This window comes from Aethalodelphis obliquidens, unplaced genomic scaffold, assembly GCF_003676395.1.
Source record: "Aethalodelphis obliquidens isolate GAN/ISIS:26980383/991018 unplaced genomic scaffold, ASM367639v1 scaffold24, whole genome shotgun sequence".
Taxonomy (NCBI): domain Eukaryota; kingdom Metazoa; phylum Chordata; class Mammalia; order Artiodactyla; family Delphinidae; genus Aethalodelphis; species Aethalodelphis obliquidens.
Window position 1 is genome coordinate 19,399,076 of NW_020837968.1, and position 26,189 is coordinate 19,425,264.

The 26,189-nt window shown below is 48.6% G+C and overlaps 1 long non-coding RNA gene across 2 annotated transcripts; it reads right to left on the bottom strand.

Annotated features, from left to right (window-relative positions):
- Positions 1 to 12,198: 12,198 nt before the first annotated feature.
- Positions 12,199 to 24,835, bottom strand: LOC113628584 (uncharacterized). 2 transcript variants are annotated; one of them, XR_003436151.1, is made up of 3 exons: positions 24,440 to 24,835; positions 18,113 to 18,526; positions 12,199 to 14,866 (listed from the first exon to the last, which is right to left on the bottom strand). It is a non-coding gene; the product is annotated as an uncharacterized LOC113628584 (long non-coding RNA). The 2 variants fall into 2 exon arrangements; XR_003436152.1 differs by lacking the exon at positions 24,440 to 24,835 and adding an exon at positions 22,975 to 24,087 and having other exon boundaries at positions 18,113 to 18,151.
- Positions 24,836 to 26,189: the final 1,354 nt, after the last annotated feature.

The following is a 26,189-nucleotide window of genomic DNA, read 5'->3' on the forward strand; positions in this document are numbered from 1 at the left end:
AGGAAGGATATGAACACTGGGGGTCTTTAAAGGGTTCTAACAACACTTCCTGCCTTCCATACCCCAGATGGTTCCATTCTTGCCCACCTCGCCTAGGTGGGACTTCCAACCTATAGGATCCGACTTGGTGGTTAGATGTCAAAGGCGAGAGGCAGACCCATTGTCACTCATCTTGCAAAATTTAGTTTCGCTGCCTCCTCCTCCAGGAAGCCCTCCTTGGTGCTCTCTTTCCTCTTCTCACTCTGGGTTAAATCTCTCCCCTGTGTGTCCCCAGATCTCCCTGTGCAGCAGTGCATCTCCATCCTGGTATTCATCATCCCCGATGACGACAATCACTTCTCACTACAGTGTCAGGTCCTCAGGGATAAGAGGTAAGTCTTCTTTAACTTTATATCTCCAGTACTTAGCCCAGGGTCTGGCATGTAGTAGGTGCTCAATAAATGTTGTTATATGAATAAAAGGAAGGGAGGAAGAAGGGAAGGAAGAGAGGAAAGGAGACGGGACACTCTGGGAACTACATTTTCTTTTTGAAACTCGTCTCATAATTATCTGCCCATCTGTCCACAGATGGCAATTAAAGTCAGGATTCTATTTTCTGTAAATGGTTGAGCTCCCCTACTTTCAACTGTGTCTTTGGCACCAATGGCAGGAGAAGACTGGGGTGGATTTAGAGGGATTTGGGAGCGCAGTGTCTGAGAAATGTGTGCGTGTCCTAACACATTTCTGAACTAAATGTATGTCTCTGGACCACATACAGAAGGCACACGCAGCCACATTCTTTCTACCTGGAACTTAGTTACTCAGCAATTTCATCTTTCAGACCACAGCCAACCGCTAGGAAGCAAGCTGGGTGTGGGAGGGCAGAGAGCTTGCCCTCCTGTTCGCTGTTGTAGCCATGGTGCTCAGAAAAGGCCAGGCAGCTGGTAGGTGTTCAAGAGCTATTTGGTGAGTGATTGAATATGTGAGAAAAGGACTTGAGGCAGCTTAAATGCCACAAAATTTCTATTTTAAATATCCTGAACTTCACTCACGGGGAACCTCTTAGACCCTCACTCAAGTCATGTTGACACTTAATTTACAAATAGTTCTATCAGACTTCATCTTGTTCTCTGTCTACTGCAGACTAAAAACTGGAAGAAAAGAAAGGTGTTTTTACTCTACCTATGTAAATATATATATATATTTTATTATCGAGAAAGAATTAAGAAAAGTAGACTTCAAAAAACATAGTAGACTAGCGGCAATTGTCACATCTGTTTTTTCTAAATAGTTCATGAGGGCGTTCCAATATATCACAGACCGTTACCAATATTCAAAGTGATAACAGAGTCACGAAAAGTAGGTAAAATCAATTTCAACTTATTCTTCTGGGAAGACAGGAAAGTGAATTAAACATTTTGAAAAGAACTCTATCCATGATGAATAAAATTGGGCAAAGTGAGGTACATAAAGAAGTAATCTTAAAGCGTTTCCATTAGCTGAGGCACTGTGGAACCGGAGTATTTTCGATTCCCAAGTTTGTTGTTGTTAATGGTCTCTGTCCTTGGGCTTCTCCCCATGAGTGTGGATGGTCACAGCTTACCTCCTGCCCATGGGCGCGTATGGGGGATACCCTATGGAGACCCCCAGTTGGAGCCCACATTCCGAACCACTCCTTAAATGTACTCATTTCTGGTTTTCTCCAAGGGGCAGTAAGAACAGGGCTTCTTTAGGACGTGTGGAACGCTAGGCTGATTGAACAAAAATCTTGGTTAAAATTAGAATTAGTGGCTACCTAGGAGGGCAAAATAAGGTAGAGAAACACAGAGTCAGAGCCAAGGGTGGGAGGGGAGGGCCTTGGATTCCTACCCTCTGCCTGGGGGGCGAGGGTAGGGATGGGCAGGTACCAGCCCCATTACCCCCATCTCCAGGGTGGAGGTGAAGGAGCCCCTTCTTCACCCAGAGCCCAGTGGGCACAGCGTGTGATGTAGCAGAGGGGTGGCAGGGCCAGGCGGAAGCTAAGGGAAAGGTGGCCCCTGGCAGATGAGTCACAGGGCAGCCGTCCTCTCACGCTGCGGGCACAGGGAGAGCACCGCTCCGCTCCCCAGCAGGTTCCCAGATGCCCACCTTTCTGTCTCGGTGGATGGTTCCCTGTACCTCCACTGATTCCTACCTTCATCAGGTCTAGAAGTATCCAGAAGACTGACAGATCAGATCCTGGACAGCAGGGAGTCAGGTGGGGAGGGAAGAGAGTTGCATTGCCCTGGCCCTCAAGACACCCGGGCAGGCATAGAATCCAGCGGGTTGTCTCACCCAGTAGGAGGACTCTGAATGAGAACAACGACAGAACAAAAGCGAATGGTATCTTCTAGCTGAGAAGGAAGGTGTGCCCTCAAGCAGCGGTGTTTTCCCTTTGAAGATAGATAAGGACTGGGTCTGATGGCCTTGTGGGCCCCCTTGGACTTTAGAATCAATTAGTCCTGCAAGCAGCTGGGCCCCATGAAATCACCTTAAGGAATCAGCCCCCAGCATCTTTCTCCAAGAGGGGCTCGGAAGCACCCCCCGCCCGACATCCCAGCCTGGGCCTGTTCCCCACCACCTCCCCAAACTGGGGGCCTGAGACACCCGAAGGCCTCAGGCTTCTGCTCACCTAGGAGATGTAGGACCCATGAAGAGGCAGGAAGAGCAGGCGAGGCTGTGCAGAGAACTCCTGAAACTTACAAACTGCTTCCACCAATCATTTCTAAGCCCCCTCCCCCTCTTACTCCCTACTTCCACTATAAATATCCCACCTCAAAAGTTGATGGGGTTGGGCTTCTCTGGTGGCGCAGTGGTTGAGAGTCTGCCTGCCGATGCAGTGGACATGGGTTTGTGCCCCGGTCCGGGAAGATCCCACGTGCCGCGGAGCGGCTGGGCCCGTGAGCCATGGCCGCTGAGCCTGCGTGTCCGGAGCCTGTGCTCCGCAACGGGAGAGGCCACAACAGTGAGAGGCCCGCGTACCGCCAAAAAAAAAAAAAAAAGCTGATGGGGCGATAGAGCTGAGCATTACCTCCTGTCTCCTTGCTTGGCTGCCCTGCAATAAGGCTTTTTTCTTTCTGCAAAAGACTGTTGCCTCGGTATTTGGTCTTCAACCCACTTGCTCGGTTAATTACTAAGTGTCTATCACGTTCCAAGCACTGTGCTGGTCATTTTTTGTATCTTAGCCCATTTATCCTTTCAAAACGTACCCAGGCAGATACTGATTTCCTTCATCTAGAGAGGAAGGGTCAAGCTGGCGTGGGGTTTTGGAACTGGGTCTGTCCCTCTGCTGACAGCAGTGGAGCTGTCTGGCCACTCTCCCTTTTCACCTGTGTCAGGGCTGTAGCATCTGTCAGGCCCAGGTTCTTACGTGGGACCTCAAGAGGGGGCCCAGCTGCTCACCTTCTCAGTGATCCAAAGACAGGCCCTTGGCCGTGGGAGGGATACCAGGGTGAGCACTGAGTAACCGGCTCATAGCCACCAAAGGTGAGCACTGTGGGCTTCACCCTTCCAGCCGGCATTTCCTGAGGAAAGGAGCTGCTGCTGGCTACCTGCTCTGTCTGTGGAGCCGAGTCCCACGCCAGGACATCCCTCAGAAGTTGTTAGGGCCTCCGGGGCCTGGACTGGGTTCTCATTCTCATCCTTGACTGAGTACGTATTAGTTCAGCCAGATCAGGCCTTGACCACTCAACAGAGCCACTGTTGGAGTATTCCAGGAAGATATATTTTACGGCAAAATCTTGCTTCCTTCTGTTTTATGTATGACATCTTCCCCAAAGAAAAAAGAAAAGTTGGAATAACTAGTATCATTATTCTTCTCTTTCTTTTATTTTCTACCACAGAACCATCTGTCATCAGAAAACAGTTTACTTTATACCTCTCAGGCTGATTTCCACATCCAGAGGAGACTGGACAGGGGACAGAGGTGACCTCTGGACGCCCTGCTGCAAGAGGCTGGGAAGTAGGGGAGGGGAGTGAATCATCAGCCCCAAGGCTGTTCAGGAGAGAGCTGAGCTGAGTGACTGCAGAGGCAGACAAGGGCGTCTCGCCAGTGTGTTGGATGGTACATGGGATGGTGAGACGTTATGAGACAGGCATCTTCTCCCTGTGTCACTTCTCACTCCGCTCTATTGGGTGAAAACACAGTTAAAGTTCTGCCATCGTTGGTGCAAACATCACCTGTGACATGGAGTGGGGGGAGCACATGGAGTGGAAGCGAGCACAGAATACTTGGAGACTTGTTTCATCCTAAAGTCTATGGGGTCCAGTCTGTGAACCGAGAGAGAAGAGCGCCTGAGTTGATAACACTTTGTTATCAGATTTTGACCTTCTTCCTCCATCTGAGAAGGACCAGGTGAGAGACTCTAGGCTGAGGCCGCTGCTACAGACCCGAAGGTAAGGAGGGATGGGAAAATCCATCAATGTCCGAACACCCTGTTTATGGCATGTCAGATATCCAGCCATTGAAAGGGAGGTACTATATCTTTGGGTTTCTGGGTTGATGATGAGCTGAAGAATCTGAATTTGATCCTTCATTTGAGCTTAGATGAACTTTACCACAAATTTTTTGAGCCACATTTTCAGGCAACCCAGATTGAGTAAATTTCAATCCTGGCAACCAGAAACCTATCCTCACACTGACCCCTCCACTGGAAGTTCTGGGCTCTTATCCAGCAGGGGTCACGCTAATCAGAATTTCATTTTGTAACTGGTGAGGAGCCTACTGCGGGTTTTAGCAGCAGTCACACGGTCAGATCTGTGTTTTTAGAAAGATCACTCTGGGTGCAAGTGGGGGGTTGATTTCGAGGGGGAACTGGCTTAGGGACACTAGTGAAGAGCTGCTGTGGTCTGAAAGTTTGTGTCCCCCTAAAATCCGTAGGTTGAAACCCACACTCAATGTCATAATATTGGAAGGCGGGGCCTTTGGATGTGACACAGTCATGAGGGCAAAGCTTTCATGAGTGCGATTAGCGCCCTTATACAAGAAGCCCCAGAGAGCTTCCTCACCCTTTCCACCATGTGAGGACCCAGCAAGAAGACAGCCATCTACGAATCAGGAAGTGGGCTCTCACCAGACACCAAATGCACCAGCACTTTGATCTTGGACTTCCAGCTCCAGAACTGTGAGAAATAAATTTCTCTTGCTTATATTATACACCACTCAGTCTACGGAATTCTATTATAGCAGCCCAAACTGACGAAGACAGGAGCCCATTGGAGTAACACAGATGGGAGGTGATGACAGAGGCCTGAAATTCTGCAGCAGCACGAGGGATGACGGGTTTAGGCATGATGGTGGGCCTGGGTACCGTTACAAGGTTATCAAGACAGAGAACCCAGGAATGTCTAATCCTGCTCCAGCCCAACCACCTGCCGACCTACAAAACTCCCAGGGAAACATCCAGGGAACGGAGGCTGAGTAAGAAAGAGGAAATACCACTTTTGTTAAGTTGCCATATTAATTCCCCTTTCTTTGTGTTTCCTTCCAAGCTTAGAAGGATCACTTATCCTTGTATCAATTAGCACAATACTCTGGTCTCTTGCCACTGCTTCCCTGATTCCTCCCAGGGGAGAAAGCACACACTGCAGTCTGCTGGTCCATGCTTCAGGTTTCATGGGAGCTGACATCTGCCAGTCTCCCATTCTGGAAGCTGCCCTGGTCCAGAACTGACTGTGGGGAAGAAATCCTACTTGCTTCCAGGATGAGCCACATTCTCCAATATCAGCTTTATCTGTAACCAAGATGACAATTTGACATCTATATGCTTCGTTCCTCCGTTTTTATCTCTAAATTAGTCCAGAAGTTGGATGAGGAAAACAAGTTTGTCATTTATTGTAGTCCCTAAGACTCCAAGTTTAATAGAAGCTGGTGTTTGGGGTCCAAATCCCAACCTCTATTAAACTGGGCTGAACCATGTGCAATATTTCTTTGGCCTAGGCTAGAGATCAATGCTCTTTAGCTCCCCTAAATCCCAGTTACCAAACTAAAAGGGTGAGGAAAAGCCTCAGGGCAGCCTCAGGAGGCAGAGCAGTAGAACATGTTTGCCTCATAAAAGATCAGGAATATCTTCAAGATGGTGCCCACAGGAATCATGGCCCAATTCATGTCTGGGAAACCAATCCATCAGACCAACATACTTGCCCTTTGGGAAGAAGTGAGTGGAGGGAGGATGGCTTGGTGAGGAGCCAAGTGTGACTTGAGGCCCACAGAGGGGAGAGGAAAGGTGAGAGAGACCTGTTGAAGAGGTAGAACCAGCTAGGTACAGTGGGTGAGATCCGCGTCCAAGTGCTCCCTGGCTAGAGAGGGAGGGGCCATTCAGGAGGCGGGGAACGCAGCAGTTTGGAGGGAGGAGAGATCTGTCATGGCTGGGCAAAAGGGAAAGCACCTCTGCAAAGTTCTAGAAGCCTTACAGGACACCCCTTCATTCCAGGGGCCAGGGGTATCGATGACGCTAACAGAATAGAAGAGATCGATAAAGCTGGTCCAGGGGCCAGGGGGATCGCTGACGCTAACAGAATAGAAGAGATCGATAAAGCTGGGTTAATGGGAGCAATAAAAAACTGGAAGTTTGATTGATTGACAGGTCTTTAGTGAACAGCATGTCGGACACTGTGCTCGAGCCTGAAGACATACTCAGTGATGAACGAAACAGGCCTTGCTCTGCCCTTGGGGCTCTACCAGGGTTTCTCCAGGTTTGTCTTGTTTTTTGGTTCCTTCGAGGGCTGGGGAGTAGCAGTACTCCCTTTCAGGGGGTGCTATCAGTGCCGGAGGTTTGTGTATGTTGACTTTCTGTTGTTATGAGCCTTAGGGAATTGAGCAGGGAAATCACATCCAGTAACAAGAAATAGCTCAATTGGCCAGAAATGGAAAGTCTGTCTAAGTGGTGTCCTTTCTGTCCTCCTTTTGCATGATTAAGAAACTATATATCTGGGTTTCCCTGGTGGCGCGGTGGTTGGGGGTCCGCCTGCCGATGCAGGGGACACGGGTTCGTGCCCCGGTCTGGGAAGATCCCACATGCCGCGGAGCGGCTGGGCCCGTGAGCCATGGCCGCTGAGCCTGCGCGTCCGGAGCCTGTGCTCCGCAACGGGAGAGGCCACAACAGTGAGAGGCCCGCGGCATGTGGGATCTTCCCGGACCGGGGCACGAACCCGCGTCCCCTGCATCGGCAGGTGGACTCTCAACCACTGTGCCACCAGGGAAGCCCAGAAGCTACATATTAATACACATGTGTGTACATCTCCACAGGGGTGTGGATAAATGAGGTGGATCCGGGGCCCAGGTCCTGAGTGTGAAATAAGTGTCACCTTGTCCATTTCCTCTCCCCCACTTGTGCTCCCAAAGAGCATCCGAGAAATGAGACCCAGGTGACTACACAGATGGAATCTCATTTGGGAATGCAGCCTGTTTAGAGAGGAAAGCACCCAGCCACCACTACCACTGAAAGCTGAGCGGCCGAGGCAAGACACCTCCCCTCCCGCGGCCTGTTTCCACCTCCGGAGTAGATGGAGCTGGCCTGGCTCCGTGGTCCCCACCCCGGGCTATGCACCAGCATCCTCTGGGAGCCTTATAAGATACAGATTCAGGACTCCAGGTCTGGAGGTTCTGATTCACTATGTCTGGGGTGAGACCTGGAGGTGAATATATGATTACTAAGCAGCCTTTCTCCTCTAGCGATTCTGGTGCAGCATGGAATCCAGGCAACCCTGGGTAAAACTACCCAAGCCATACAGATTATGTGGCTTGTCGAAAGGGAGGCCGAGGACACAGCTGTGGCTTTAGCGAGGGTATCAGGATGGTCGTGGGGCCTTCAGCCTTGAAAGCCCAGTGGACAGTCAGCGCTGAGCGAGAACAAAAGTGAGACAACAGGAAGCACCGGCTTCCTCCTTCTGGTGTCTGAGGAAGTCAGTCAGACCCGCCCAGAGGGGATGCTCCTGGTACCTGTGCCCTGTGAGCCCCAGATGGATCAGTTGCATGTTTCTGGGTGATGGGGTCTCTAGTTTCGGATTCCCCTTGTTGGGAGCATTGGAACACAGCTCAGAGTCATAAAGATTTAGGACAGCAGTCACTCCAAAGGGTTTGTAAGGAAGACCTCTCTTCCTGCCGGCTGACCACTGCTGGTGGGGAACTAGATGCTTCCTTCAGCTTTTTTTTTTTTTAATAAATAAATAAACAAATTTATTTATTTCTTGGCCGCGTTGGGTCTTTCTTGCTGCGCACGGGCTTTCTCTATTTGCGGCGAGCGAGGGCTACTCTTCGTTGTGGTGCGCAGGCTTCTCATTGCGGTGGCTTCTCTTGTTGTGGGCTTTAGGCGCGCAGGCTCAGTAGTTGTGGCGCACGGGCTTAGTTGCTCCCTGGCATGTGGCATCTTCCCGGACCAGGGCTCGAACCTGTGTCCCCTGCATTGGCAGGCGGATTCTTAACCACTGCGCCACCAGGGAAGTCCCCTCCTTCAGCTTCTTATAGAGGCACTTTTGTTCCTTTTGCACTCTTCCTCTGTCAGCCTCCCATCTTCCTGGAGCTCTGGACTCTCTGCCAGAGCCCTCAGTGTCCTGATGCTGGATGAATCCAGAGAGAAATCTGACCAGCCCTTCTCGGGCTAGAGCTGCAGCCACAGCTTGCTGGCTGACATTCAGATACCCCATTTGGTCCAAACTGCTGTAGCCAGGGGCAGGGCCCTGGAGCTAAATTATGAGCTCAGCTGGATCCGTTCAGCAGTGATGGGCCTGGAGGTGGGAGGGGTGAGTGAAAAGCAACGAGCGGCACCTCTGAAGAGATCTCTGCAGCCTGCCCCGTGCTGGGTGTTTGAGCGAGGTGGGGGCTGAGAAGGGCAATACACCAAGTATTCAAAGTTCATATCAGGGAAATTGTTAGCACATATTTAAGGCAAGCTCTGGGTGTCTGCATCAGGCCCTGCATAAGGGTGAGGCGTGTGGCCACAGAGCTGCGTGTCTAGGAGGTCTATTGCTTTCCTGGGAGATGGAACCTCGAGACAGGTGGGCACAGCTGATTCCAGAAAATGTTGGTGACCGAGAGGGTTAGCAGGGGATGTGGCGAGCGTGCAGTGCCCGGTTCTTGTGCTCTCAGCCGGGGCTGCTCCACTGCATTGCCGCTGTGGCCTCCTGGCACAGCTCCACCCGCAGGCTGGTGGCAGAGGTGCTGCCACCCCTGAGACGCAAGCTGGGTCCAGTCCGGGGGGCAGGGAGGCTCCCGAGTGCTGTCTGACTTGGACACAGGAGTCTCTCCAAGGGATCATGGGAAGGAGTGAGAGGTGATCCCGGATTCCTGATTCACTGTGCTGTGCTGGGGCTTTCCTGACACTCCTCCCTGCCCTTGGCCACATTCTCTGGCCCATTGTACCTCCTCGGGTCACTTTTGAAGTGCCCTTGGCCTAAGCTGCTCGGAGGGGTCAGGGGCTGGGCTAACAAAGGCTCTCCTGGAGACAGGGCCTGGGTTCCCTCCTCCTCACACGCATGGAAAAACTGGGGGTCATGTGACGCCTAGGAGATCCCCTCCCCAAGAGAGGAGACTGCCCGCTGAGACCGGAGAATGCATGCCACGCCGGCTTTAGTGGTCACAAAGGAAATTGCCTAGGAACCAATGGCTCACATTTAAACAGCTTGCCGAGCAGCTGAAGGGCGAGGACCTTGAGCCCCTTCACTTGTGATTTCAGGTGTTTCCCGACAAAGCCCATGCAAAGCGGAGGGTGGTCAGAGACACAGCACCGAGAGAGGCAAACGGCGGGGCCCGGGGCCCCGTGCCGCGCAGCAGGGGTCATCTGGCTCTCTCTGCATCTCGGGGAAAGGCCTCTGCAGCCACACAGGTGTTGTCAGAAGTTCTGTAACCTGAGGTAGAAATGGGGCACACGCCTTGCAGGATGTGGGTTCCTTCCTTCTCACCTTGTGGCATCTCAGAGACTCCAGCCAGTCCCACCAGTCCCAGGAGCTGCAGTGGCTCCATCCTCCCAGGTGCCCCGGCTGTGGGGACCAGGCCTGAAGTGTCCCTCCAGCCAGGCCTGGGCCTCTCGGGACACCTGAGGCAGGCTGTGGCCTCCCAGCCTGCTGTTTCTACTGGATCATCTTAGCCACCAGGAAGAACTTTCCTCACTCATTACTGGAGGTAAACCAGCAGCCACGGGGCTCTAGTGGAGTAGATTTACCATAATTTATGTAACCATTTCCCTGCTGCTTTGTTTCTGTTTTTGAATTTTCACTCTTAATAATTCTGTGCTAAACACCATGGACACACAGTATCTTTTCCTAAAGGGAGAATCCCCAAAGTGAAAAAACTGGGTCCAAGGTTATAGAATTTTTATGACCCTGGGCAAATTACTTTCCGAAATATTTGTGCCACTTTACAATGTCATCATCAGTGTCTGAAGAGTACCAATTTCACCCTGGCTCCACTGGGTGTTGTTTTTAAATTTTTTTCTAATTTAGTACTTAAAAATATACTACCTCATTCATGTTTCAAGTTTCATTTCTTGGATTACTAGTGAGACTGAATATTTTCCCAGGTTTGTTTATTGATTCTATTTTCCCTTTTCTAAATTGTCTTTTCCCATCCTTTGCCCACACATCTGCTGCAAGTTCAGTGTGTTTTTCTCGTCAAGGTACCCAATACGAATGCTTTGTGATATTTGCTATGCACGTATTAGAAGTTGTACGGCAAGCTTGGGTGCCTAATGGGCCATTCAGATTTAACACATCTTGAGATGGGACCCTCAGTATTGCTCCCTAAACCTGCTGTACCTTTGCTTTTCTTCCCCATCTTAGTAAATGGCACTCCAATCCACCCTAGCCCGGAATCTGAGTCCTCCTGGCTTCTTCTTGTTCCCCGATGCCTTGTGTCTCCTCCACCAGCCAGGCTCCGTCCCCTAGCTCTCCCCAAGCACCCAATCTACCTAAGTCACTATTCATCACAGAGCCCTAGATTTTCTTCTTTACAGTACTTGCCGAAGTCGGAAACTCTCTGGTTTATTTATTCATTTTTTTAAAAAATAGTATGTACCTTCTCTAGATTCTAGAGTCTAGAACATAAGCTCCCTGAGGTCAGGCAGCTTGCCTGCCCGATTCATTGCTGTATGCCCAGGGCCTAGAGCAGTGTCCATCCCGTAGTGGGAGCTCAATAAATACATGTTGAACGAATGAACTTGGCCCTTTTAAACCCATTTAAATGTATATGAAGGAGACCTTACGATATGGAGGATTAGAGCCTTGGCTTTCAGGATAGACAGTTCCGGGTAAAACGGCTCTGCCACGAACTGTGTGATCTTGGACAAGTTACTTAATATCTCTCTGCCATAGTTCACTCATCTTTAAAAATGAGAATAATAATACCATTTTCATAAGGTTGAAAGATAGATCAGATTATGTGGACAAAGTGCTTAAAAATAGAGACTGACCATAATTAAGCAGTCAATAGATGTCAACATTTCTTTGTTATTTTTCTCTGTGCTTTCTGGGCTTAGAACCTGTTCCCTTTTTTCATTAGAGTCTCAATTAACATTAAGTGATATTTTATTTTAGGTTTTATGGTATACTTTTAAAAACTATTTTAAAATTTTTAAAATTATTTTAAAATTAGTTTGGAGTTTATTTTGGTGTATTAAGTAAAATGAACTTCTAAATGCTATTGGCACCATTTGTTGACTAATCTTTCCCATTTGTTATGCTTTATCACACATTTAATTTTTGTATATAATAGGGTATTTTTTCTGGCTGTCAAGTCTGTCTCCCTGTCCCCTCTTGGACTGGACTACACCATTTCACCGAGTGGGTCAGACCCAGCTGGGTCGTAGAAGATTCCAACATTCTCTGCTGGCAGATTCAGAAATGGGATGTCTGTTTGGAACATGTGTTTGTTCTGGTTCCAGGCCCTCGCAAGACTACTTGCCCTTCTTGCCCTTGGGTTCCCTGAGACACCAGTATATCCTGATACAAATGTCCCCTTTTTACTTGAGCCATTTTAAACAGGTTTCTGTAACTTGTGACTAAAAGAGTCCAAAGGTAAACTTCACCTTTATAATGGCCTGAGGAACATCCCCAGCCAGTGAGGCTGTATTCCTACATGTCACGGAGATTAAAATGCTGTCCCGGCTTCCCTGGTGGCGCAGTGGTTGAGAGTCCGCCTGCCGATGCAGGGGATGCGGGTTCGTGCCCCGGTCCGGGAAGATCCCACATGCCGCGGAGCGGCTAGGCCCGTGAGCCATGGCCGCTGAGCCTGCGCGTCCAGAGCCTGTGCTCCGCAACGGGAGAGGCCCGCGTACTGCAAAAAAAAAAAAAAAAAAAGAATATCAATCTCATTTTTCAGCCTATAAAAGTATTAAGGGTAGGATTGCTCTGGACTTGTCTTTGACCCTACATTATACTTCACCTCTTGTTTTCTTCTAAAAATCCTTGATAATAGCTTGGTTTTGCCAAGTGGTTGGCTCTTGTTTTGGGAGGTGTCTGTTTGCCATGTGACGCTTTTTCTTAGATATTAAGTATATGAGGAAAAGTCCGTTAAAGTGTGTTCTGGATTCCAGTTATGTTTAGTTTGCTGTCCTAGAGAAGGCAAGAGTGCTACGGGGAGGGAAGAGAAGGGCTGGCAAGACAGAGCAAAGAACTTGTGACTTCACTCCCCCAGGCAGAGGGAAGAGTGACTCAGCCGGACGCTCCATCTACGCAGGAAAACCGTCCAAGCTTGCTCATTTCCCATCAGCCCTGCACCTGTTGGGATCTCCCGGCTGGTGTGGACTCTGTACGGTCACCTGGTGTCCCCAGCACAGGATACCCTGGGGCCTTTTTCCTACTCAGTCAGATGCCAGAGGGTGTGGCCATCTTCCAGACAGAGCTAATAACAGCAGTCATTCCACCTGTGGTTCATGCAGCACTTAAAGCATTTCAAAACAGCTTGCATACACGGAGAGATCTTGCATAAGCAGAGGGACACGGCCTTTTGATTTGTGCAAAAAGGCACAAGCCAATTTAGAAAGTGATAACTCTTTTCGACACCCCCTTTGCACTGCTCCACATCGACTGCTGGCCTGTGCCCTGGCCTCCCTTGCCTTTGCCACTCGCTCATGGCCCTTCTTGCAGAAAGACTCCCGTGGTACCACGTTTCCACCTCTTTCCCCTTCCTCTGTTTTCTGAGAGGTGACTCTACGGAAACCCACCTCAAATGCATGCACAGGGAACACGAAGACCCAGAAAATGGGCCGGGGCCATTGTAAACACTGAAAGATTAAGATGAGGGCCAGAAGCATCTTCTGGCCCCAATACAGGACACTCCTCTTGTCCCCTGTCTTCCTTCTTCTCAGGGGCTTGTCAACCAGTGGATACTCCGGGTGAAATAGAGGCAAAGCCATTTTGTTCTCACTGCTTACCGTATCCAATTCAAAACAGCCTCTGCTGGCAGCTGACCGCCCATATTTATCAGGAAATGCTGGTCCCCTTGCTTTTACCACCTGGTTATTCAAACATTTACAGCAACAATTTACATACATCCCATTAGGAGTCCTCCCCAATTCAAATGAGTAACTGCTAGAGGAGATCTTTTTTGCATGACCTGGAGATTTGAAGATGAGGGGGTCTTCAGGAAAGAAATGCAAGTGATGGGCTTATGCTGATGACCCAAGCTCACCCCACCATGTGGTTCAATGGTAGGTGAAGGTCAAGTCTACAACAGGCCAACAATTCAGCTCCAGATTCAATTTCCTGTGGCTCTCTCTGGTCTGGAGAGTGTGTATGATGCCCCAGGAACTGTCCAAGTGGATTGTCCATGCCTGGGGGATACCTTAGCACCGGTCTTGGATTCCCTGAACCTAATGAAACGTCCAGATAACTCAGGCAGAAATTGATTGATTTAACAAACACCTTTGTGAGTAACTGTTACATGCTACGGATCACGCCTTGAACATGGGAACTCCTGCATTATTTCTCATCTGGGTCTTCCTAAGGAAACTCGGCTCTCAGAAGCTCCTAACCTCCTATAGGGCCCTAGGTCTCCTTAGAGACTCAGATTCTTCAGCTATGACTCCTTTCTGTGTGAGACCCTCCCTTTGAAAGGCCACAGGGAGAAAGGGAACTACGAGGGTCTGGGGCCCCTTTCTTCCCTGAACCAACCCTCACACTGAGTTCTCGAGAGCCCCTGACGAGGCCCCTCGTGGCCGGGGACTGCACCCTGGGTTCTGCTTCCTCTAGTAGGAGTGAGTTTAACAAACATCTGAAAATTCACAGAGGAGCAGACAGGGCTTCAGGGTATTGTGGAGGCTGTGTGTCCTTTCCTTTCTGAAGTGTTGTTTCAAGTGTTTCTAGGAGGGCATTACCATCCATCACTGTTCCTGACTGCATTAGATATCTGCTTCTGTACAGCAAACTACCCTAATACTTAGTGGCTTAAAACAATACAAATTTATTATTTTTCATGATTCTGTGGGTTGGCTGGCCTCGGCCGGGAGGTTAGTTCTTCTGCTCTGTATGGAGTTGGCTGAGGTCACTCACGTGGCTGCATTTAGCTGAGAGCTCGGCCGGAGCTGGAACATCCAGGATGGCTTCACTCCCATGTCTGGCTCCTTGGCTGGGGCTGGAAGAGCAGGGAGCTGACCGGGCCTCTCCCTCCCCAGGCAGGCTCTTGTCATTCAGCTCTCTGGCCTGAGCTTATCCGTGGTGGCCAAATCCCAAGAGGCCAAAAGCAGACACTATCAGGTCTCATAAGGCCTGGGCCTGGCAGAGCATCCCTTCCTCCACGTTCTTTTGGTCAAATCAAGTCACAAAGACAGGCTCGGTTCAAGGGGAGGAGAGATATCTTCCACCACTTGTTGGGAGGAGTGGCATGAGGTTCCAGGGAGGATGGAAGTGTTGACGCCATCTTTGAAAGCACTTTGCCACACTAAAGAAAGGAAGGAAGTCAACAGAGGGGTAGATGTTATGTGGCTCAGATAACACACAAATTGCAATTTTTTTCAACGTTAAAATTGTCTCATGTTGTACCCTTGAAGGGTTTTGAGCAGAATCATGCAGAATGCTACTTTACTGACCACAATATATTCTCATTAAAATCAAAGCTCTTTAAAACTAATCTATAGTGACAGAAAGCAGATCACTAGTTGCCTGGAACTGGGGGTGGGGAGGGGGGTTGACTGTGAAAGGGCATGAGGAAACGTTTGGTGGTGATGGAAAATATTCTATATCTTGAGTATGGTGGTGGTTACACAATGAGTTTGTTGTATCTCATTCAACTGTACACTTAGAACAGGTGCATTTTATTACATGTAAATTATACCTCAATAGAGTTGGTTCAAAAAAAAAATCAAAACTGACTTACTAAGAATAAGCAGAAAGGCTAAGTTTGAAAAAGTGGTTAAACAGAGCCAGTGTTAAGAGTATATTATGTTTACAAACAACAGCAAATTCCTTCAGGGAGGGAAAGGAAGCAAAGGGCTAAAGGGGATGTTTTGTTAGTTCCAAAGCAGGATACACGTTACCACGTCCTCCTGCTGTAATACTTAAAAATGTTTGCTATCATTTTCAGAATGTTGAGTAGGTGATTCTTGGTATTTTATAGATTATTGAAGAGTGACTACATCCTGCTTCCTGGGGTACAGGAAGGGCAGGGGTCACCTCAGAGCAGAAACAAACAACAACATGTGTTAGACCATCTTGGAGTTAAACTGGCACCAGCATTGGGGAAAGCTGAGTGGTGACCCTCCAGGGACTTCCTAACTTCAGGAGTCGAGATCCTGCAAAGCAGGTGATCCGTGTGAAGCTGACACATTATTCGGGTTCTGATTATCAAGCTGGGGGCTAAGAGTATCAGGAAGGGCTGTCTCGGAGGATCTGGCATCGTGGTGGGTAGATGGGTGTGTTAAGTGAGTCCTATCTGCCAAATGCATCTCACCTGGACACACGGTGAGAGCACAGGGACTGCCCAGCTCTGAGATCCAGCTCTGGAGAAAGAGACTGTCTTGAGTGAGCAGGAGAGGAACAATGTTTAGATTTTCTTGCGTGGTACAAAGTCTAGCCAAGAATGCCCATAACAGAAGAGCAATGCAGGGACTTCCCTGGTGGCGCAGTGGTTAAAGAATCCGCCTGCCAATGCAGGGGACACGGGTTCGAGCCCTGGTCCGGGAAGATCCCACATGCCATGGAGCAACTAAGCCCATGTGCCACAACTACTGAGGCTGCGTGCCACAACTACTGAAGCCTGTGGACCTAAAGCCCATGCTCCGCAGCGAAGAGTAGCCCCTGCTCGCCACAACTAGAGAAAGCCCGCACGCAGCAACGAAGACCCAACGCAGCCAAAAATAACTAAATTAATTAATTAAAAAAAGAAAAGCAATGCACTTTCTGCAGACATGGAAAGGGGGCAGGGATCCTCCTCCATGGGTGAATTGGGTGGCTGGGGGACAAAGGGACATTATTCAGGGATCCCTTGATTGGGAAGGGTGGCCCTTGGTCTCCTGTGTTCACATGTACCAAGTGGTTGGTTGAACCTGGAGCTAGAGTCTTCTTTAAAGACTCTGCTTTAAATGAACATGCACTTGGGAAAAAGAGGCATTAAACAGACATTACTGTTCACATACAGCTCATTGTGTCCACATCCGCAATGATTTCGATTTATTGCAGCCATATCAGCAAAGCGCAATTAACACGGATCACTGATTCTTGTATTGCACTGGGTAGGAATCTTAGTTACTATCAGAATTCTACTTGAACTTTTAACTAGGGTCAGGCCCAGAGCAAACCCTATCTGGGGCTAAACGTCCTAGGGTAATGAATAAAGCACACGTACCATAAAGGAAGGGAGGATGCGTCCAAGACATCTTTCCAGCTTTCCTCAAGAAAGGGCTCCTTGGGAATGAACAGTTTTTCCCTAATGTAATTAGTTCATCAATTAATGTCCTAACCTACCCCCACCCCCAATCAAAACTTGAAATTTATTTCTTGGGAAACTGTTCTGCTGAAGGGATGTTGGAAAGGATCTGATCAAATCCTTATATTGATTACTATTATTAGTTATTATTGGGAAGGTCTTAACATTTACCCTCTTGAGACTTTGGATTAGGATGTTTTAGCCTTAAATCAAAGGAATAAAAATGTCTAAGGGTAGATCAGGCAATGGTAATCAGGAAACCTCTCTTCAACAGTATTTTTTAAGGAAAAAATATTTTCCTGGGATTAGCATTCTTCAAATGAAACCATATATAAAACCACTCTACTTGCCTCTTGTAGGATCCAAGAAAACACAAACAGTGTCTCCTGGAGGATGTGAGATCATCTAGAGACATGGATTTGATTTCCTAGTAGCTAAAATTCCTATGCCTTCTTGAATGTCCATTCACAGTTTCCCCTTCTCTCATGCTTCTTAAATTCTCAAAAGTCTCTATCTATATAACATTTAATTTGGGGGTCATCGTTCTTGGTTCAGGGTTTCCAGAGCATCCTTAGGAGTAAAGGCACAGTATAAAATTTCATGCACAGAGACACTCAGTACCTCGGGTTCCCAAAGTGCTTATAAACTGTGAAGTGACTCAGAAATACCAAGCACTAATCCTGACAGAGTCCAGAGGGAAAGGATGACTTCATCTGAAGCTGACCCCAAGAAGAAGGCACATCTGTCATCTCCTTGACAGTGTTCCAGGATGAGCATGAGCTCCTGGAAGCGGGATGGGTGTCAAGGCTCAGCTCACATCTGGCTGCCTCATCCCTGAGAGCTCTCGGTCCCAGGAAGGTCAGGAACACTTCAGGCATTTCTCCCCAAACCGGAAATGGGGACTGGCTACCCGCCCCTGGGGGAAACTGACTCTGAAAGATGTTTCTAGCAGCTCCCTCACCTGTGTCTGAGGAAACTATTTTAGTAATCCCTCGCCTCCTCCAGATGGGCCCTTCTGCAGCTCAGGAAAACCCATTTGGAGCTTTCCTCACTCACTATGTGAACCCTGGTCTCTCTCCATGGCCGCTCAAGGCTTAAAGAGGACCAGCTGTTCTGCGGTGGCCCTGACGCTCTGCAGCTGTAACTGGGAACTAATGTGCACTTTGGCCTGCATCTCCTGATCCTATGAACCATTCTGCCTGGCTGGAAGAGCAAACTGCAAATGCTTCACCTTCCAGCTGCTAAAATTGACTGGTTACTTACCACAATGCCATGAAGTGATGCATCATTCAGAGTCCTTAGCTGCAAACAAAAAAATCCACACCGTAAGATTAACTAGTAAACTGATTTATTGAAGGATAATTGTGTGGCTTACAGAATTTCTAGGACGGCCAGAAGGTCATACCTGGAGGCTCTACAGCCTGGAACAATACCCAAATCACTTTCCCACTACTGCTGGAGTGAAGGTGCCATTGGCACTTTAGCTACTGAGCTAGGACACCACCACCTCTGCCCCTGCTGCCCTGAGATCTCAAACCGACTGCTCCCCTGAGGCCCCTAGGAAACAATTCCTCCAGGTGCCTTCTCACAACGGTGCATCTGATTGGTGGAGTCTGGGTCACATGCTTGTGTTCTAGCTGCAAGCGATCCTGGGAAATGTAGTTCTGGCCTAAAAGTCTGACAATAGGAAAGTTATTTATTCAAAAGATGTTAAGCAGTCACAAATATGACACATATCCACTCTACATGGCCCTTTATTTTAGTCACTATGACCTGAAAATAGGCATTTTATATATATATATAATCATATTATTATAGATATAATTATTACTATATTATTATATATTATTTCATTCATTTATTTTAAATCTTCTATTTTCAAAAATTGAAGTATAGTTAATTTACAATATTGTATTAGTTTTAGGTGTACAACATAGTATAAATCTGCTATTTATTGCCTCTTGAAAAGGTGAGGTGGTGCACTCGTTTTGTGTGTTGGTTTCCTATTCCCGCTGTAACAACTGACCACTAACTTCGTGGCTTAAAACAACATGAATTTATTATCTTATATTTCTGAGGTCAGAATTTTAAAATCAATATCACTGGGATAAAATCAAGTTGTCAGCAGTCCAGTAATTCTTCTGAAGGCTCTACAAGAGACACTGTCTCTTTTTCTTTTCCAGCTTCTGGAGATTGCCCACACCTGGAAATCGGCCCCTTCCCTGCATCACTCCAATCTCTTGTTTTTGTTGTCACATCTACTGCTCTCTGCTTCTCCTTGTCCCTCTTTTAAGGACCCTTGTGATTACATTGGTCCCACTCAGATCATAATCCAGGATGATCTCCCCAGCACACAGTCCTAATGTCATCACATCTTCAAAGTTCTTTTTACTACGTCAGGTGACACAGTCACATATTCGGGGGATTCGGATATGGACATCTTTAGCAGCCATTATTCATCCCTCCACATCCTACTAGGCCAGCTGGCTGTCTACACCAGGGCCTCTGAGAACAGAGTGGAGTTTCTCTGATCCAGGGTCCAGTCTCCATCCTCACCAGTATCACAGAGCTGAGCAGCTTGGAGAGGTTGGCTCAGGAACGTCAGGCATCCAGGACATTGTTGGGTAAACTGGAATGCCAATTCATTTAGCCATTTTTAGTTGGCACTATTCCTTTCCAGAGGGATCTGCCTGGCATCTGAATGCCCGTGTGTCTAATTAACCATCCGAAGGCTGTTAAGTGAGCATGAACTCAAACAAACCATGTTGGATGTTCCCAAGAGGTGTTTCACCCAGGTAGTGGGAAGGCCAGTGAGCTGTCCTGACCCGTAATAGAGCTCACCTTTCTGTTGGCCAGATGCTGCATTTTCCCTAAGCAGAGCTGGACAACACCCGACGACTAGCTTCCACCCGCTTGTAGAATGAGCCAGGATCCTAGAGTCATCCTCAACTCCTCCCTCACACTTCACATTCAATCCATCACCCAGTGCCACTTCTCCTTCTTCCTGTTTTCCATCATCAATCACATTTTTTTTTTTTTTTTTGCGGTACGCGGGCCTCTCACTGTTGTGGCCCCTCCCGTTGCGGAGCAGAGGCTCCGGACGCGCAGGCTCAGCAGCCGTGGCTCACGGGCCCAGCCGCTCCGCAGCATGTGGGATCTTCCCAGACCGGGGCACGAACCCGTGTTCCCTGCATCGGCAGGCGGACCCTCAACCACTGCGCCACCAGGGAAGCCCATCAATCACATTTTTGAATCCCCACTGCCGCCCCCTAGTCTAAGCTATCTCACCTGGGCCACTGTAACAGCCTCCTAATCACCTTCCTGGCCCTTCTCCCGATCCCCTCTGACCAAATTCTTCACCCTGCAGCCACATTGTTCTTTTCCAGATATACTCTGATCGTGTCACTCATTTAAAACCCTCCACCACTGGCCATTATCAGGAGGATAAAGCCTCATGTGTTCGTCCAGATCTTCCCAGAAGCACACACAAAGTTAATATTAAACATGTAAGGATTTTCTTTGGGGAAATGTCAGTGAGAGGAACCTGAGAGACTGGGAGAGCTGTCAGACTGTGATGCGAGTCTGACCCCCAGTGAAGGAGAGAGGCGAGAAGGGAAGGTAGAAGTGTCCCGGACTACTGTGCGGTCTAAGGAAGGGTCAGCAAAGCCACTGAGTCCTTGAGCCAAAGCTGGCATCGCAGGAGTCCCGTGCCTCCCGGGAATGAGCCTGCCCTGCGCTGTACCCCAAGGTGCCCAGGCACTGCCTGGGAGAAGCCAGGGAAGCCACGCTTCGGTGTGAATGGATTTTAGAGCGTGGCAGCTGGAGCTCTCGGCCAATTACACTCCATGGAGCTGGAGGTTTGCAAGGTGCGTTCATCCGGCCACCACATCCCGAGACCTCGACGTGCCGACAGCCCACCTCTTCAGCTCCTCTCCTGCTGGTCTGACACCACTCACTCTTGCCCATACCTGAGTCTTTGTAAATGCTGTTTGCTCTGCCTGAATTACCCTTCTTCTTACCTCTCCTGCCCCTTTTCCCTTTACTCAGTGAACTCTTCAAATCTCACTGTAACATCACTTCCTCCAAGAGGCTGCCTCATTCCTCTGCCATGTGCTCCCACAACCCTGGTCCTTCTCTGTCCACACTATTCATCTTACATGTTTAATGCCTGACTCATTTTTCAGACCTGACTCCAGGAGAGCAGGAACCATAACTATTTTGCTCACTGGCATATCCCCCAAGCCTGGCATGTAGTTGGTGTTCAGTCAGATATTGGTTGTTGAGTCAGCAAGGTCACCCGAAAGACAGGGTACCTCCCAGGATAGCCTGGTGTATGCGAAGAAAGAACGTCACAACTAGGGGAGTGGTCAACCATGGAGGCCCAGAAAAGGGAAACCCAGGGGCAAACGTGGCAGAGCCCAGCCGGGCACTGTCAGTTGTTTGAGCTCAACATCACAACCACCTGTTATGTGCCATTGAGCACCTACTACGTGCTAGATGCTAAATTAACCAAGGAGTAGAACCTTGTGAAGTCTAATGAGGGGCTTATAGTCAGTCAGTCAGTCCTATTATGTGCCATTGAGCACCTACTATGTGCTAGATGCTAAATTAACCTTGTGAAGTCTAATGAGGGGCTTATAGTCAGTCCGGGGGAGAGACAACCTGTCAGGCTCCCAGAAACTCTGACTCTTCTGGCAGGTGTTACACGCACCTATTATTAAGGGTAATGCTTAAAATATTTAACTTATATGGCAGAGGTGCTGCTCAGTCAGAATAAGCTCCAGCCATTAATAACCTGTGGGGTCACGGAGGGTATTCTGCTGAATATCCACTCTGACTGAACGCAAGCAGAGACCCCTGCCACTCACACTGGAGTCGTACTTCCCACCACACTTGTTCTGAGCCACACCCACAAAAGGAAGCCCCGCCCCCCCACCCCATTCCCTGCCCCTGCCTGTTGCGTTGGTTGGGCTGATAGAAATAGCTGATCTTATTTCTCACGGTAAGTGATGGCTTCACGCATCGCATCGGGCTCTTGCGAGCCTACTTGGGTCCCAGCGCCACTGAGCCACGGTGACCCACCTTCTTTAGGGCCGGGCTAACTTGGGAACCCCCTTCCCTGCAACCCTGGACCTCTCTGGGCTGCCAGGCAGCTGTCCTTGTTGGCTGCCACGTGGGCCTACGAGTGGATGCTCCACTGGGAGCAGGTGGGGTAGCCTCTCAGAAGACAGGCCCCGGCGCGTTTTCCAAGAGGTTGCCTCTGATGTTGGAGTCGTGTGGGAGCTCAGGACCAGGTAATTACGAACTGATGACGGATTTAGTCTTAGATCTCAATACCAGACCCAGAGCAGATAGCCAAGGGCTGCCACCCAGAGGCGTAGGAATTAGTGTGAGAATCAAGCAAGAAAGTGCTGGAAGCGGGGAACCCGTAGTAGCAGGGATGGGAAAGCAGGCATTGTGTGTGTGTGTGTGTCAAAGATGCGGCAGTATGTGCTGCTGTGTCTTAAAGACACCATTCGTGTCGGACTAAGAGGTGCCAGGAGCCCCCCCTCCCAATTACTTGTTGCTTGGGCCTCGCGTTCTCCAAAGTGGATTTTGGTTCAGTGGTTCTAATCCTGGCGCTCCCAGACACAGGTAGGGTAATGACTGATCCTCAGACTTGTGGACATGAACTTTTACCAAGCACCATCAGAGCAGAAGGCACCATGAAAAGCCGAAAACTGAGCTACAGTCTGGCTGCTGGGCTGTACTTAGAGAACAGTCGCAGTTGTTAGAGCTGCACAGTGTGTGTGTGTGTGCCTGTTTGGAGTTGGTGTTGAGACAAGCCCCTCTGTTAGGGAGGGAAAGGCACAGCCAAACCCTCATCTGGGGGCTTCCATCCCAGGAGGAAAGGTTTCTCCCAAGAGCTGTGAAAAAAATGAAAGCAATTTAGAAGGCTGCCTGGCCCAGGGGAATCAGGGAGCATCAGCGGGGTGGAGGGAGGCTGGGAGACACTACACTTCAGACCCTAAGATGGGGGCTTCCCAGGGGGCTCAGGGTTATACAAGAGAAGTGGCCTGTAACTGAAATATTAAAATGTATGGAATTCCTGCATGGATGGTTCCCACGTGGAATAGAAAACTTACCTTAGGACTCTCAGATTAAGTGAATGGCACCAGAGGATGTAGTACAGTGGAAAGTTTCTCAACGTGTGGTTTGAGGATCCTCTGCCTGAGAATCAAATAAGGTGTTTGCCAAAAAGGCAGACTCTTGGGCCACACCCTGGGCCTACTGAGCTGGAACCTCCGAGGGCGGGGCCTGGGTGTCTGCTCTTTTATCTGGTGACTCTTAAAGCTTCCATGGTCTAAATGCTACCAAGAGGTCACACAATCAAGTGAGGAAGCAGAGAGGACGGCTTCCTGTGCCTCCCACACAATTCTCAACTTTTTAGGAAGTACCATAGAGGAAGGCAAAGTAGATAAAGGCAGTTTTGTTTTGTTTTGTTTTTTGGACTTTGCAATTTTTCTTTTATTTTAACATTTTACTTTAGTTTTGAGAACTTAAAATGTGACGAGACAATGGCATGCTTTCCCCCCACCCAGCCCCCAACCCCCAGGGGCCTTGAATGCTCTGTGAAAGGTGACCTGTCTTACCCCACCCTCGCAGCCTGCTTTCCGGCAGGAACTTGACTCCCAGAGGGGGTCTCGGCCAAGGTCTCCAAGAGAATATGCCGTTTCCTGACCCGGGGAGGGGGGGTCTCCAGGCCTGAACACTCAAGGTCAACATAGAGGGCCTAAAAATAGAGGCCGGAGGCCCAGTCCAACATAAAAGAGCAAGAGGCCTCCCTGGATTTCCAAAGAGTGATCTGAATAAGGGAGGCTGCTGCCCTCTAGTGGAGAGAAGCTGCTTCCCAGCCAGACCAACAGGGCTGGAGGCTGAGCCACCCTGCCGAGCAGTAACCAAAGGGGTGACATGGCCCTGGAAACACCACCTCCCTAAGATCCCTGACTCAGGGTAGAAAGGGGAAAAACTGTACTCCCTGCGTTTGCTAGCTTCCATGTGATTTTAGAATGCTTTGCTAGGGGCTTCCCTGGTGGCGCAGTGGTTAAGAATCTTCCTGCCAATGTAGGGGACCCTGGCCAATGTAGGGGACCCTGGCTCGAGCTCTGGTCGGGGAAGACCCCACATGCCGCGGAGCAACTAAGCCCGTGCACCACAACTACTGAGCCTGCGCTCTAGAGCCCACAAGCCACAACTACTGAGCCCGCATGCCACAACTACTGAAGCCTGCACACCTAGAGCCCGTGCTCCGGAAAGAGAGAAGCCACCGCAATGAGAAGCCCTAGCTCTGCAACAAAGAGTAGCCCCCGCTCGCCACAACTAGAGAAAGCCTGTGCACAGCAACGAAAGACCCAATGCAGCCAATAAATAAATAAATAAAGTAAATCTATATAAAAAAAGAATGCTTTGCTATAAGGCACACGGTTTTAATAATGAGTGCCTTCCATGATGACCGGATTTTAGACTCTTTTCATTATTTCTCAGTGAGATTGAGACTACTACCACTAAATTCACACACACAACATATAATCTATAAATGTATCCAAGGACCTCAGACTGCTGCACAGAGAGATCCGTCTGGGAAGGCTATTCTCTTGGAGGGAGATCAGTCAGAGCTTTGGGACAGGTGTCCGGGAATGGTGTAGGAGGAAGGGGACCCGTCCAAACCAGGAAACCTGGCTGAATCATTCCAGGTACTCTCCATGGGGGCAGGTGCCTCTGCTGGCTAAGCTGTCTTCCCATCTGAAGATATCAATTCAGTTACACTTAAATCAGAAAGACAACGCACTCCTGTTGTACACATTTTGAGAAAGGAAATGTACAGATGAACATTTGATATCCAAGCAGATACACAGAAGATCCTAAAGTGCCTACTTCAGATTTGAAGGAAATCAGATTGTGACTGAAAGACACCAGGCTTTTAATAAAAGTTTAAAAAGTAAAGGCACACAACACCTCACACCCATTAGGACAGCTACTATGAAAGAAAGACAGAAAGACCAAAAGAAAGAGAGAAAATAAAAAGTATTGCCGAGGATGGAACTGTTGTGCAATGTTAATGGGAATGTAAAATGGTGCAGACATTGTGGAAAACAACACGGCAGTTCCTCAAAAAATTAAACATAGAACTATCATTATCATATGATCTAGCAATTCCACTTCTGGGTATATACCCAAATGAATTGAAATGAAGTGTCTCGAAGAGATATTTGTCCACCCATGTTCATAGCAGCATTGTTCATGATAGCCAAGAAGTGGAAGCAACTCAAGTGTCCTTCGATGAATGAGTGGATAAACACAATGTGGTCCATCTATACGATGGAATATCACTGTCTTAAAAAGGAATGAATTCTGACACATGCAACATGGATGAACCTTGAAGATATTATGCATGCTAAGTGAAATAAGCGAGGTACCAAAGGACAAAAATTGTATGATCCCACTTAAACATGAGGCACCTAGACCAGAGAAAACCATAATGCAAAAAGACACAGGCACCCCAATGTTCATTGCAGCACCTCTTACAATAGCCAGGTCATGGAAGCAACCTAAATGCCCATCGACAGACGAATGGATAAAGAAGATGTGGTACATATATACAATGGAATATGACTCAGCCATAAAAAGGAACAAAATTGGGTCATTTGTAGAGACATGGATGGACCTAGAGACTGTCATACAGAGTGAAGTAAGGAAGGGGAAAACAAATATCGTATATTAACGTATATATTTGGAATCTAGAAAAATGGTACAGATGAACCGGTGTGCAAGGCAAAAATAGAGACACAGATGTAGAGAACAAACGTATGGACACCCGGGGGGAAAGGTGGGGGGGGGGGTATGATGAATTGGGAGATTGGGATTGACATGTATACACAGATATGTATAAAATTGGTAACTAATAAGAACCTGCTGTATTAAAAAAATTAAATTAAATTAAATTTTAAAAAAAGAGGCACCTACAGTAGTCAAATTCATAGCGACAGGAAGTAGGACGGTGGCTGCCAGGAGCTGGGGGAAGTGGAGGATGGGCAGTCGCTGTTTAATGGGTATGGAGTTTCAGTTCCACAAGATGGAAACGTTCTGGAGAACTTCGGGTGATAACGATGCGTCAGTGAAGGTCCAGGGATTGTAACAAATGTACTACTCTGGTGCAGGACGTTGAGAGTAGGGCAGGTTGTGTAGACAGGGGTATATGGGAGCTCTGCAATTCCCGCTCAATTTTGCTGTGAACCTAAAACTGCTCCAAAAAATAAAGTTTAGTAATTTAAAAAAAAATTTCTGGAGATGGATGGTGGCG